Genomic DNA, 15,568 nt, shown 5'->3' with positions numbered 1-15,568 from the left:
GGAGTTCCCGCATCCATATAAGCGTTGTCCCCTCTGCTCTGACTTTGAATCACAGTAATTTGATATTTAAGTACCAAGGACATGAACTTCACAAATCACCTTAAAGGAATGTTAATTTCAAAGCTTATTTGTGGTCAATATATGCTGATATGGTTACTGTCAAGCCAAAGACCCAACTATTTGAGCTGTGTCATTGAAAAGTAATTATAAAGGGACAGCTGTGTACAGTTCTGTGTGACCCTGTGGAGTAGTGCAAAATAAAACTCCAGAAAACCAGAAGCATCCTGTGACAACTTAATGGAATACAGGCAAAAAAAAACAACTGTGATATATTTTAAATTGCTGCTTCTAATGGAGCATTACAGAACATCACTTAAATTCATGAGCAGTTTATCTCAATGGCATAACCTAAAATGGCTTTCACGAGTATATTTACTAGGGTCAAATTTTCTCCTTTGTATACTGATGTATAAAATGGCAGCAAGTGACAGAAAGGAATATAATTTTGACAATGCCATGCCAGCCACTGTTTTGTCTGGGGACTGTAGAACAGCTATGGCTCCCACATGTCACTTCACACTGTAGAAAGGAATGGCTTCATTTGTGCATGCTCCAGCTGAAACAGATAAACACAGCCATGTATGCAGAGGCTCTGCAGAGGATTAGGAGATGCAAACACTGCACTGGCATCCTCTCGGTCCCACAATATCACACCACAATCCAGACAACTCCTACTGTTCCAAGGGCAATAAGTAGCTCTCAAAAAGAGAAAGAGGATTAGTATGCTGGAACATCCTTCAGTTTGTGGAAGGACATCTCTTCTGGGTCCACAGAATAATGCTCCCTGAAGTCATTGGAAGCCATTCTGTAAACTATAAACTCAAAGTCCCACAACGTCATGGATTAGTGAATAGCAACACTATGTCAGGCTGGGATATTTTTCCCATAGACAGAAAAAGGAAAGCTATCCTCGGATGCCCCATCCCTGGAAGTGTTCGAGACCAGGCTGAATGGGGCGTGGTCTGGTGGAAGGTGTCCCTGCTCATGGCAGGGGGTTGGAACTTGGTGATCCAACCCAAGGTCCCTTCTGACCCAAGACACTCCAGGATTCTATGGTCCAGTTAAAAAAGCACTAATTCTTTTACCTCATTGGAGTTAGATTTTTCTTCTGAAAGGCAGGTCTGACAAGTCACATTTTCCCCTCTTATTAAATGTTATTTTATTCACTGCTAAAAATAGAATATGAACAAATGTTAATGAATACAGCATATAGTCTATCTTTTGAGGATAAAAGCACACCATTTATGAGAAATTGAATTTACAAAGCTTCAGGACAAAATCCATGTGTGTCCACAATCGTATATCTAAAAGATGATGTTTCAGCAATTTTGTCTTTATTATTCACTAGTTCTATAAAAAAAATCCAACTTTAGGCAACAACCAAATAAGCAAAGATTAAACATAAGAAAACACTGCGTGCAGGTCTGCCATACAAAGGGGATTTTTTTGCACCAGATTAATATTAATACATTTTCTTAATACCAAAGAATCGTATCCATTAGTTCCCTATATTATTAAGTATCATTTAACAAGTTAATCCCAATCAGAAATATACTAGAAACATGCAAGTAAAACCTAACTCCACATATCATTAACATTTTAAGCACTACCCTTTTTAAAAAAAAAATGATAGTAATATTTCTTAAAGCTCTGAGGTTAAATAAACCACTTTAAAACTTTATGGAAAAAAAAAAAAAAAAGACAGTAGCCTTATACAGACAATGCATTAGTATTAAACTACCACAGATCTAAGCTAACAGTGACATCCAGTGGAAAGACAGTCTTATTTTCTTCACGCTATTTTTAAGACATCTTTAACTCAGATAAAACCTCTCATGCAGCACATTCATGTTATGAATATTTAGAAAGATATACCTGTCTTCTATTATACAGGTCCCTGGGAAGATACAGATGTGTGATAACATCAGCACTGGACTTTCATGGAGTTGAAAATTGTGTCACAGCTTCATTTATTTGTCCTAAAAGAGCTCCCATCACAGTTGTTACACTGCAACAAAGTACTTGCCCTAGATTTAAGTATTAAACCAGGCAGCAATTGAAGATTTTACATTAAAAAAGTAGCAAGCTTCTGATAAAACATTTGCACAAGTACTTATTGTCATAGATAAACTAAACTATCTTTAGTTATACTTCATTCAATTTCCTAATATCAATTAATTTTACAGGAAAAAGAGGCTATAAACAAGGAAGCTCTTATGTTTTGGTCAAAAAGAGCTGAACTGTGGAAAAGCTACCTGAAGATCGATGACATTTTTACATATAAGACAGAAGCAGATCCCTTGTATGTGAACAAGACATTGTTTCCTGATTTATCTCCTCATCTCTTCATATACACACATACTTTTCTCTCCACTTGAGTGAAGAAAGAAAAAGAGAGAAGCTGCAGAGAATCCCAGGTACATTTTTCTTCAGTGAGTGGTGGGAGCTCCCTGGGCTCACCAGCACTGTTTTCCCAGTCTTCTCAGCTATACACGTAAGAATGAAGAAAAGGCTTCTGTAACGCTATTCCCCATCTTCCTCTCAAGCTCCCAGTGGTACCAGCCACGCTGCTGCTTAGCCCATTATTGGCTGACTGGACTGGGAAGAAAGCTTCCATTCCACACCAGCTCCATTTTCACTAACTCTGCCTCCTGTCTTCCTTGATCTTAGATGCAATGAGTCTTGAGACAAGGTTAGGGAAAATTGCACTTTCAGTTTCCATCATATTCCTCCAGCTACTAGCTCTTACCACATCCAGTCTCCCTCTGTAAGCTGATAATTAAATAAATCAAAATCTTTGTTAGACATTCAGACAGCAATCGGTACAGAAGTCTAGCAGGCATGGGAGAGTCTCCCAACCCATCAGTTGTTAATAGGCACTAACTGAGGAGGCTAAGTAGACAGGTGAACTGTGCAGTGACTGTTATAAACTTCTTGCAAGGTATCCAAGGTGCTCCTGAAAGAAGTTCCAAGTTTGAACTACTTCTAATCCCTGCTGGGAACTAAAACAATACTCGTTACGGCTAGACACTGTTCCATAGCTAGCCAAATTAAAATATATAATCACAAGCTCTGATTCCATCACCTGCTCATTCCCACTGTCTTACAATCTTCCTGCTCCAAGAAAAGCGAATCCTAGGTTTAGCGATAACTACCTGTATGCTTTGACAAAAATTTTTCCTTTGTTGCAGCCACCTGTACAGTACTCAAATGCACTGCATTTCACTTTAAAAGTAAAGCAATTGATTACCTTTTTTTCTGTCTATATTAAGGAATTTCCCCAGAATATTTCCTGACTTCTATTCCTGACACTATTTCAAGTGTTTAGAAGGAAACAACATACCTATATTTCTGCCGATCTGCAACAGATTTAATGTATCAAAGGATACTGAAGTAATTAAAACTATTGGCATTATTCCAAATCTTTAGACAAAAAGGTAAGACAGCAAAGCAAGAATAAGTAACCACCTTCTTTTAAGAAATGAACCTTCCCAGCACATAGCTTTCCATGCATAACAACTAATGAGGGCTTAGTGTAATGACAATCTCATTACTCAATCAAGTTTCTGGTTGTTTCTGTTTCAGAACAACATGCATAGTATCAGGTACTGCAGCATAAATGCCTGTTTTTGTTTTCAATATTCAGAATAAATCACCCAATATTTTTTTCCATAAGCAAATAGTATTTTTCCTTCAAAATTTCCTTAAAGTAGTAGGAGCTTACTATGGTGGTAAAGGAAGCCTTACCAAGTGACCAATGGCACTATCCAAAAGCAGAATTTCAATACACAAACGCAGTTCCCACAGGCATGAAGGATCAACCTATCAAAGAGGCAATAAATGAGATATTTCATCTGCATACACAAAATTTAATGTCTAATCAGCATGTGCACTTGCTATAAATATTATGAATTACTAAATGGTCAACCAGCTGTGGGGATCAGTGTCATAACTAAGCATATGAAGTGAGTGAAGGAATGTATGCCCACTTTTTTTGTTTTCCTCCAAGAACGGTTGAGACTCTTGACGGTGAAAGAGTTGGGTCTTTTGCATTCTTTAGTGAAAGACCAAAGGCCAATTTGAGAAATACCAATGGCCAGTTTTGAGAATTTATGTATAATCCTAACAATCTACAGTAAGAAAAAGGGTACATTTCCCTAAAGCAGGCAGCAAACTAACCGGTTGTTTTAAATGGAAAATTACCTCAGAGCTCATTTTTGTGATAAGCAAGGCTTAAAATGAGTAGTCCTGACACCATATTTGTTGAGCAATATCAAATAACAGAGTATATTTAAAACATACAGGAGAAATCAAGCAGAATGCTGAAATATTCCCTTGTAAAAACACATCTCTTCTAATTACTGCATTGGAGAAAATGGAGCTAGTTAAGCCATGAACATGACTTGAGATGTGAAATATCAGAAAGATCTTTCCTTCTGAGACAGAAATAGCAGCTATATTAGCTGAAGATAATTATAAGTTTTATAAGTACATTTTGGAAGGGAAACCTGGAAGACAACTTAGATAAAAACAAAAAGGCATTCTTGATGTACTGGGTGTGCTATAATTACAAGCAGAATTTTCCTCAGCAGAGGGGAGGAAAAGCAATTCTTGATTACTGAATCCTTTGAAAGCCAGTTGCAGCTGCTTTTTTTTTTTAAAAAAAAAAAAAAAAAAAAAAAAAAACAAAAAAAAACTCTTTATACCTCAGTCCTGGCAGCTAGAGCTGCATGAAAAAGCAGCTATTCTTTCTGTACCACACTTTTATTTTAAGGAGAGACTTCTTTGCAGCAGAAAATACATCAATCTCAACAAGTTTAAGAAGTAGCTCAAGAAATAGTCTAAGAATAGAAGTATAAGTCTGCTTTTTAGATAGAATTTGTCAAAAGCCTACTGCTGTCTCATTGCAATTAAAAGTAGCCTGAAAAGTGGAAAAAAATAGTCCTGCAGTTACAGAAAAGTAAAAAGAGATTACGAACCAAGTACTGAAAACATGCAGATGTTGCAAACATCCCAAGGCAATTTTGTGTGACTACTTAAGTTGCCACACCAAAACAATTACAGTCTAACAATCACAAAAGCATATTAAAAACAAAGTATAGCAACATAATTCCTTTGAAATCAGTAAGGGTGTGAACGCTGCATCAGTTGAAATGAGAATGTGACATATTTGAATAGATAGTTGATTACAAAAAAGCTGTTTTCGTGTGTTACTTTACCATACTAGGGAAAATTACATAAACAGAGAGAGTGATGCCACCTGAGTAGCCTGAAGCGTCGCATCAGATTAAACAGACCTAAGCCACAAACAGTGATAACTAACCAGTGCTCGAAGCCAGGCCACTGAAGCAGCAGTCATTCCTGTGTCAAGGTCATCAAAGAAACAGAGCAATTAGGAATGACTTGTATAGGCAGCACAGCACAAGGGAGTAGAGTCTTGTAGCTAAACAGAACAAGAAGAGATCACAAAGGCTAAGGGGTAGAAGACAACCTTTCTGGATCCATCTCCTCTAATAACAGAACAAGATTCCATCTGGTCCAAGTTCTGCAATGAGCAAAAGGGGAGAGGACACATTTCTGCACCAAACCAAGGAGTGAGGAAGGAAGGCCTATATGGGACAGAATGCAAGAAGTTAAAACTAAAGAAAGTTATATAATTAGATTTAAAGAATTTGATACCAAAAGATAAAGGGGATTTAGTTTCATAGTACTAAGTACAGCACCAGACAGAAATTCAAAGAAGAGACTATATATTAAACAAGAAAACTGTACTGCAAAGTTGGTAAAAAGAACAAATAAAGCTCACTGAAGGCAATTCCTTGAAGTGACTAGATCACATTGACAGTATTAGAAGGAAAAATGGGTACAAAGATTCATTGCCCACACAGAAAAACAGACCACATGTGATGCAACTTAAGGCAGGTTTACATTATTGTTGAGACAAATTCTGAGTAAATATGACTCTTTTTTTTTTCTGTGGATCCTTACTCAAATGTAACTGTCTGAAGCTTTGAGGGACAGGCAGTCTAAGTTCAGAACTCTAGATTTTTGCAGTATCTCATGCAGCCTTATACAGATCTGAACAGGGACCCTATAAATACTCACCACATAAACAGGAGGAAGAAGAGCTCAAAGTACCTACCCTCTGTTAGTTATTTTTCCTGTGTGTCAAGAACGTGGCCTGAAGCACTGTGAATAGCACTATATAGAAAACCATTGTGTTTTACTCTGTTTTACTCGTCAAAACAGCTTCAGAGGGAATGCAAATCAGACTTGCTCTTTTATAACAAGAATTCTACTGGAACTATAATACAGAAGAAGCAAGTTAAATCCACCACCTTTGGTACCAAGAAAAGCTCAAAAACCATCATAATGAACAACAAAAAGTGAGAGAAGATACAAGCTTTTAACAATGGAACACTCTTTCAAATGGAGTGTGAAATATGTTCAATTTGCTGTAAATTATAGGCCTGACAGAATAGCACGCATTAAGTAAAAAACACTGAGTGGCTGCTCTAACTGGCATAAATTCTCCAGAAGTGCCCAGTACTACAGCGCTGCCAATCAATGGGACCATCTCTGAGGCACTCTGGAAAACACCACCACAGGAGTAGTCATTGCAGATGGCTTTTACCGGAGTGAAACCAGAGGAATTCAAATAGCAATAACAACCTTGATCCACAGAGTTTGTCTTGCAATTAACAGACCAGCTTAATGTATTCTGTGAGGATCATAAGTGGATCAAGAAGTTTTGGCAGTTTTTTATATTAGATGTATTGCAGCAGTTATCTAGGAGCATCATTAGACTAGCAAAGAAAAAAAAAAAAAGAAAGGAAAACTAAAAAAAAAAAGGGCCCTGTGCAGAATTGTTTTAAGTGGGGGTGGGGTGGTAATTCCTGTGAAAATTGTCATTTCCAAAATACTCACAATTCGTCTCCAAAAGATTTCAAATCTTCATCTAAAAACTAGAGGTTTCATTTTTAGGGGAAAAACAAACAAACAAACACACAAAGCACACTTTTTCTCTGCAACACTTTAATTCAGCTAAAAATACTTTTCTCCCCCACCCCCAAGTTCTATGTTTAAATGCTACTCAAAAAAACATTCAACACTAGATGTAATTAAAGAAAGAACAAACGCTAAGGGGAGCACACAGAAATTGACAGCATAACAATTCAATGTACCAATTAATTCGGAACTTTATAATCTTTTGAGACATCTATATTTTAATATTTGCTTTGTTGCAGTTTAGACCTCACTTAACCTGCCAGTTTACAGGCTCTCAAGGACAGATTATTTCTCACATGAAACCCAATGCCTAGATCTTTTACATAAACTAGCAGCTCACACAGACTAATAATTGTAGATTTGTATGACAGGATTAAATCACATGAGCAAAAGAAGCTGAACATCAGATCTAGATCCAAAAATTCACTTGGACAAGCAACAGAAAGTCTAAATTTTAATTATTCTTTGCTTACAAGCTTTTGAGAAACCCACATGGTAAGCAACTGACATACCATGTTATATTTAACCATTAAAATAAAGAAGCACATAAAATGCTTTAACTTTTTTTTAAAGAAAGTGAGTGCTGAAAAGTTTTGTGATCTGATGCTTAAAGCTTTAGCAAAGACTAAACAGTATGCCTAATTTTATCCTCTGACTATAATAATATTGCATAATAGAACAAAAACACACAATACTGAAGAATACTGATAAAGAATAGTTAAATTATTTATATTCAGTCTACTAACTCGGCCATTGGCCACCATAGGGAATATACATTATCTTGCGTGAGAAAAGAGCAAGGGAGTATTCCATTAATCTGTACACATGTGGGAACAGTTTTCTTATCTGAGAGAGAACTTAAACCATTTTTATTCATTTCTAATTGTCCTGGAGGCCAGCTGCAAATAAATAAATAAATAAACAAACCCGCACATACGGTTGTTAGCTCACAAGTGACCTCTGTTCTCTACAGGCCAGGGAGCCAGGGGCACCAACAGGCCTCAGCCGCCCTGAGAGGCCTTACCTGGGGCCTGCACCCACAGTCCCGTCTGTCCTTCAGGCCCCGGTTGGGCCCAACTTACTGCCTGGGCTGACCTTGGACCTTACCTGCCCCTTTGCAGCTGCCCACCTGCCACTGGACTGACAGTGAAAACTGTCCCTGTTACGAGCCAGGCCCTGCTCGGGTGCTGAGGGGCTGTGCGCTGGTCGGTGAGGGCACCGCCCTGCCTGTGCTCAGCCACTGTCAGCTCCTGGCTCCGCCGGCCTTGTGGAGCAGCCCACACCTGCTACTCCTTCACACAAGTGCTCTGAAATGCAATTTCTCTCCTTCAGAATGGTGACAGGGAGAAGTAGTGTCCGTCCATTTGATTTCAGTGACCAAGATGTCAATTAAAAGCTACTAGAGGGTTTCCTTGTTCACAGCTACAGCAGTTTCCTTTTGAGAAACACTCCGTAGCCAATCACTTAGGCTCAGGCAAGGATCTCAGTGAAGTAGTAATTTATTCACAATTGCAATGGCAGGCATCCCCAAAGCAGGAGTGCTCATCTACTAGTTCCAAAACACAGTTTATATATTTTTTGATGACAGGACCCTCCCCTGTTTCCCCACTGACTGGGTAATACAGGCTCACAATCTATCCAATGCTTCACAGACAATGCATGGCCTTCCGTTGCCGGCCAGCTAAATTTCAATTTTCTTTTGCCTTTTTTACTGTTTGAAGTGGTAAAGTTTCTTCACTTACCTGACTTGACACCTTGATTTTCACCTAATTGCTCTAAGGAGTCTGGTTGTGTGTATTTTACAAGGTTGTCTGTTAAACTTTCTTATCACTGCAAGCATATCTCACTCCTTCCCTCTGCAAAAACAACAGTTTTATTCCCACACTGTGAATATGTGCAGAACACATAGTATTCTGCAGGACTGTGATGTTGAGACAGGGGATTTCAGACATGATCCTTCTCTCCAGCACAGAATGCTAGAATTCAGTAATCAGTGTTAGAGTAAGGACTTAATCTTTCAATTAATCTTCTTTTTCCTGTTTGATGACTCAGGAAATAATTGAGTTTTCTGTGATGTATCAACAGAAATATTAAAATGACAGTAATATACTTTCTCTACAGAACTAATTGAAGAAAAAGAACAGATGAGCAAAGACTATTTTTTGAAAATTTTATGTCTACTTTTCTGAACGGTTCTTTCACCAAACATCAAGGCAATTCATTCTTGTCGCTTGGTCTGAATGTTTCTTCCAGTGTCCCCCTTTCAGATGCATTTTAAAATATCCAATATTCAACAGAAAGCAAACTAATTGCTTGATAATGACCTTTTTAATGCCCAGACTAACCTTAATGACTTTAAATGGAATTTTAATGAGTTATTCTGAGTATAACTGTTTTCTATTTATATGCATAAACATAGAGCATTTTCGATTAAATGAAATTTTTGCTTAAGACATTTCAAGCTGAACTCTTTGCACAGTGATATACCGTAAGAGAGGCATACATGAACAAGTTCACACAAGCTTGTGCGCTCTCTTGATAGACCTGGTGAAATAGCAATGGCTTGAAACAGGAGGATCCATACTGAAGTTCATACTCTGCCTCAGTAACACAAGATAAACCTAACAGAACAGAGATTGATATCTAGATCTCCCATATTTTATGCTAGTGCTCTGTGTACATGTTGATATACGCATGCATACTTTCCAAAGATCAAAACATCAAAATGTTCAAATCTTATTGTGAATGAGTATATTGACAACCCAACTTGGGGGAAATAGTCAAAACAACATACTATTCTGGTGTGAAAGCAGGAAAAAAAAAAAAAAAAACCAAAAAAAAAACACTTGAAACCTTAGGAATTTCTGAGGAATAGAAAAATATTCGTATGAAATGTCCATTTGTACAAGTGCCTTACTATAGATAAAACATCTTAATGAGTAAGGAGATAAGCAAGCCACACTTGCCAAGCTCCTTTTTATTTTGTATTATTATTTAGCCTCTCATTGAATTAATAAGGTGTATACATCATGGTTTTTTTGTTTTGTTTTGTTTTGCTTGTGTTTTGCTTTGCTTTTGGTGTCTGTTTTTGTTTGTCTGTTTGTTTTGTTTTTAAAAAGGCTAGATAAGCAATGCTTCTTTCACAACTTAATCATAGAATAGAATCATAGAATATCCTGAGTTGGAAGGTGTTGTCGATGGAAGGAAGACAGGGACACTCAATATGAGTGATCAGCAAGCTTCATTTTATTGCCTGAATAGCCTAACTTTTATAGTGAACTTAACAGGGGCGGACAGTGTTTCACACAAGATTATTGGTCAAAAGCACTCAGACAAACAGTTACAAGAAAACAACCCCACCTGCAAGAAAAGAACCCCTCGTGATTAGCAGTCACATAGACCTTGTCCTTGAAGCCAGCTACTGGTAACAATATTTTTTCTGAATTCCTCAATTGGGTGATGTGGGAACACTGTCATGGGAACTTTTCATAGTTGCCCTGGTAGCTTGGTTTGCTCAGCTACAGCAAACCATGGGATTTTTGCTGTTTCAAAAATCCCTCAACAGGAAGGGACCCATAAGTATCATCAAGTCCAACTCTTGGCACCACACAGGTCAGAACACCTCCTAGTCCTACATCCAAATCATTTATAAAAACATTGAAGAGGACTGGCCCTGAAATGGAGCCTTGAGGGACCCCACTGGTGACCATCCGCCAGCCAGATGTGGCCTCATTTACCACAACCCTTTGAGCCCTGCCCATCAGCCAATTGCTCACCCATCGTATGATGTTTGTGTTAAGTTGTATGCTGGACATTTTGTCCAGTAGGATCCTATGGGAAACCATGTCAAAAGCCTTGCTGAAGTACAAAAAGATCACATCAGCTGGTTTCCCTTGATCAACTAGACAGGTCATCTTATCATAAATGGAAATCAAATTTGTTAGGCAGTACTGTTGGGAATTGGCATACAGGACGTGGACATGTGCCCGTGGAGCAATTGTTCAATTTGAGCTTGCTTTAAGCAACCAGGGGTAGGCCTTATAAAATCTCAGGGCCTGCTGTAGCTGAGCAAACCAAGCTGCCAGAGTAACTGTGAGAAGCTCCCACAGCTATGACTCCCACATCGCCTGATTAAGGAACTCAGAAAATACTGTTACCAGCAGCTGGCTTCAAGGACAAGGTTTAGGTGACTGCTAATCACAAGGGGTTCTTTTCTTGCAGGTGGGGTTGTTTTCTTGTAACTGTTTGTCTGAGTGCTTTTGACCAATGATCTTGTGTGAGACACTGTCCGCCCCTGTTAAGTTCACTATAAAAGTTAGGCTATTCAGGCAATAAAATGGAGCTTGCTGATAACTCATATTGAGTGTCCCTGTCTTCCTTCCATCGCAACACAGGACCTACCCCTCATGAACCCATGTTGGCTGGGACCAATGACCACATTGTCCCCCAGGTGCACTTCAGTAACTTCAAGAATCATCTTCTCCATAATTTTACCAGGCACTGACATGAGACTGACAGGCCTGTAATTGCTAGGGTCTTCTTTCTTACCCTTCTTGAAAACTGGTACAACATTTGCCAGCTTCCAGTCTACTGGGACCTCTCCAGATTCCCAAGATCATTGAAAAATAATTGAGAGAGGTCCCACAATGACATCAGCCAGCTCTTTAAGCACCCTGGGATGAATCCCATCTGGACCCATGACCTGTGTGGATCCAGGTGGAGCAGCAAATCCCGGACATGTTTAGGGTCGGTTGGGAGTTTGTCATTCCCACCATCATGGTCCTCCAGCTCAGGGCACGCTAGGTCCTGAAGCCCATCATCAGCGCTGAAGACAGAGACAAAGAAGGCATTAAACGTCTCTGCTCTGCTTATGTCATTGTCTGTGAGGAGACCTTCCCCATCAAGTAGCAGACATGGCCAGCTTCAACTCTAGTTAGGCTTTGGCCACACGAATTTTCTCCCTACAAACACAAACAGCATCCCTTTATTCCTTTCTCATCGCCTGACCCTCCTTCCAGCAGCCATACACTTTTGTTTTTTGCCTGAGCCTCAGTAGAAGATCCCTGGTCAGCCAGGCTGACCTTCTGCCCTGCCTGCCTGTCTTCCGATATTTTGGAATTGCCTGATCTTGTGCTTTTAGGAGACAGTGCTTAAAGATCAACCAGCACTGATGGACACCAATGCCTTCAAAAGCAGTTTCCCAGGGGACCTTGCTGACTAGTTCCCTGAGCAGCCTGAAGTTTGCTTTCCCCATATCCAGGGCTGAAGTTTTGGTGGCAGTTTTCCTTCTGTCGCCATAAATTCTAAACTCAACCACTTCATGGCCACTATGACCAAGATGGCCACCAATTGCCACATCTCCCACAAGACCCTCTCTGTTCTCCAGCAATAGATCTAGGAGGGCACCTGTCCTAGTTGGCTCCCTTAGCACCTGCACCAAGATGTTATCATATAAGTGCTTTAGGAACCTCCTGGACTTGCTCATGTTGGCATTGTAGTGATCCCAGTTGACGTCTGGCAAGTTGAAATCCCCCATAAGGACAAGGGGAGTTGATCAAGGCATCTCATAGTTCTGCAAAGGATAATTCATCGGCATTGTCACCCTGGCCGGGTGGTCTGCAATAAACTGGCCAACTTGAAGCTCCACACAGTCCAGCCCATGCTTCACATACATCGCCACCTCGCCTACCCTGCCTGTCCCTCCTGAAGAGCCTGTAACCATCTATTGCAGCACACCAGCCACAGGACTCATCCCACCAGGTTTCACTTATGCCAATGATGTCGTAGCTGTGGGACTGGGCCAAGACTTCTAGCCCATCCATTTTTAATCCAATATGTGAAAATCCTTGGATATAAAGACTGAGGCAAGAGAATGCTACTGATAAAAACTAGAAAGGGCAAAGAGAAGATTAAAAGCTATCTTATGAACCTGAGAAACAGCTGAAGACCAATGTATATTTTGAAAACCCACTTCCATAACAGGTTCATAAAAACAAGACAACACAGTCAGTAGGAACTTTTAAAGCCACTTCCTGCTGACTGGAATCTGCTTTTTTGACTGAACTGCTACTGTAACAACAGTGGCTACTTTCTGGAAAAAAAAAATAAATGTATTTTCAATAAACTTAAAACAAGCATTTAAATCCAGGCTTTTTTCCTTCTTCATAGCAATTGTAGCTTTGTTTTCTCCTAATTCTGATTCTTCCTTTATCCTGAGCTTCTTGAAGAGCCTATATATCTTTTGCTGCACTTCTCATCATATATCATTGCCATAATGGAACTTGTAAGCCTATTCCAGCTCCAACCTGAACAAGAAAACTAAAAACAAAGTACTTTATCTAAAATTGCAAGGAGTGAATGAGCTATAGAATTTATGCACTGATTTTTGTGCATCAAAGAAAATCCATACACTCATACATCTCAGCTGGGTACATGGTTCTGGAAAGTAAGCTTTTCCATGGTGGCTCCCTTTGAAACATGAAGTAAAATAGAAGCCTTTTTCTACTTCTAGAACAAAGCAGACTACTGCAGTTGCTTATTTCTGCAACAACAATTTCTGCACTATCTTAGCATGTTTTTCTCACTAATTAGAACATACTTTATTTTAGCAGATTATTCTTTAAAACAACTAAAAACACCTTATGGCATCATAGCATAAACTTGGACAGGAGTAAAATACACTTGAATTTGAACTTTAACATTTATATGTCTTCTAGACAAATCTCAAATAGGCCTTATCTACTTCTATTTCAGCTCCTCTAAAACTACATTTCAAAGCAATTCCAATGAGGTTGTATGAACTTGCCTTGAAATGAGAAGTATGTCACCTAATAATCACAGCAGTCCAGGAAATAATAATAACAATAAAAAGAAACTTTAAGGTCTACTCTTGTGGTCTTAATTTAATTCACACATTTTATATTGTGCCTCTCATTAAAAAAACATGTCATTTTGCATGACAGCTGCCATGTGAGGTGATTACATACAAATAACAAAAACTCTGAAATTTACTAAGACTATGAGTAAGGTACTTTTTCCCATTTGTTTCCTACATGATATAATAAAGATTCTTACACACAAAAATAAACTAAAAAAGTTTTTAAGCCATATTTAGTGGCATGAGCGAATGGCTGTCTTACTTCTCTCCCAGGAAGGTAACTCTCTACAAAGACACATCCTTATCTTACAGGGTTTCAGAATATAGGTATATTCCATTTCATATAATCAAATTTGGGAATCTAGGGCTAAACATCATATTTTCTGGCAGAACAAAAAGTTGCTTTAATAAAAAAGAGCATTCTGCATTGTCCTTTAGGTAGATATTACCTTCCTTGTATTTTCTAATAAGGAAGAAACCAGAAATGGCAATCAGCCATGGTCTTTCATACCCTTGCCTCTCCAAAGCTCTTTGTTGGAATTATTTACAACAATATTTCAGGGCAGGCAGGAGAATTTTGTGTGTTTTGGATTAAAAGCAAAATATCTTGAGCCAGATATATTACTGTGATGACTAAGAGGTACGTCACACCCTGCTATAGCCACAGGCCAAGTTCCCTAATCAATCAGGTTACAGCTTTTATGAGCTTTATTCTGTTCTCCATTGTAAAACCTATTGCCACAACAGAAGAATATCATTTATATATATATATATATATATATATATGTATGTATGTATGTATAAAATCATGCCCTCAAGATAGAGGGGAAAAATGATGACACTGAATGACAGTTTTGATGAGTTAGTACACCGGAACTGCAGAATTCAAGTGTCTTATGATCTGATAAAAATAAGATAACACCCTGTAGACGTACTCTCAGATTTTTTTTCCCTTGGTCAAAGTATCAAAGCTTAGTCCTGCATGGAAATTTTTCAAACAATTCAAAGTACAGTTCAGTGGAAATTAAAAACTTGTTCTTCCCAACAATACTTAATATGAACTAATATAGTTAGGATAGTTCATATGAAATCTTTAGAGGAAAAGAATTAAAAACTTTGAACTAAAATATTAGAAATGTTCTGATTTCAGAAACCAACAATTTCCATTTTGGCTTGCTAAAATAACTGAAGAAATTTCAGTAATTTCTATGTTAGTGCAAGTTTAACCTCACTGCTGCACTACTATTTTTATATTCACCAATGCTACGGCAGACAAGTTTGGTCAGAAAAGAAAAATCTGTTATTTTCTAAGGTATGCAGCCTTCCAAAGTTCCTCTCCAACCATAAGACAATAAAGGATAAAGGTGAAAAAGCATGCCTTAGAACAGTTTGTTGATGCGGTTAGCAATCTATTTGTCCCTTTGTCTTATCACATTTATAAAATATGCACTTATCTACACTGTTTTTAATTTCCCACTCTAACATATTTAAATGTCACAAGTAGAACTCTGGCTTAAGTTGTTCTAGTAACACTCATTCATTGAATGAAATAACAGAAAAACAAGGCCAATTTTTGCACATTTTGTAAAACTGGTTCATAGAGTTCTATGCAGCAAAAAGTTG

General features: G+C 38.4%; 1 protein-coding gene across 6 annotated transcripts in view; it reads right to left on the bottom strand.

Moving 5' to 3' along the window:
* Positions 1 to 1,236: 1,236 nt before the first annotated feature.
* The window catches only part of LOC140002678 (uncharacterized), a 55,919-nt gene continuing 41,587 nt past the window's right edge, over positions 1,237 to 15,568 (bottom strand). For 2 of the 6 annotated variants that reach the window (XR_011809878.1, XR_011809877.1), the window contains exons 3-4: positions 3,808 to 3,882; positions 1,237 to 2,832 (exon numbers count right to left, since the gene is read on the bottom strand). The gene's annotated coding sequence lies outside the window, so the exon portion shown is untranslated. Of the gene's footprint in view, positions 2,833 to 3,807; positions 3,883 to 5,383; positions 5,515 to 8,175; positions 8,876 to 15,568 lie in introns of those variants that run through there. The other 4 variants (XR_011809879.1, XR_011809881.1, XR_011809880.1 and 1 more) reach the window with 4 other exon arrangements.

Source organism: Anas platyrhynchos, chromosome 5 (genome assembly GCF_047663525.1).
Source record: "Anas platyrhynchos isolate ZD024472 breed Pekin duck chromosome 5, IASCAAS_PekinDuck_T2T, whole genome shotgun sequence".
Taxonomy (NCBI): Eukaryota; Metazoa; Chordata; class Aves; order Anseriformes; family Anatidae; genus Anas; species Anas platyrhynchos.
This window is presented reverse-complemented; position numbering and strand designations above follow the sequence as displayed.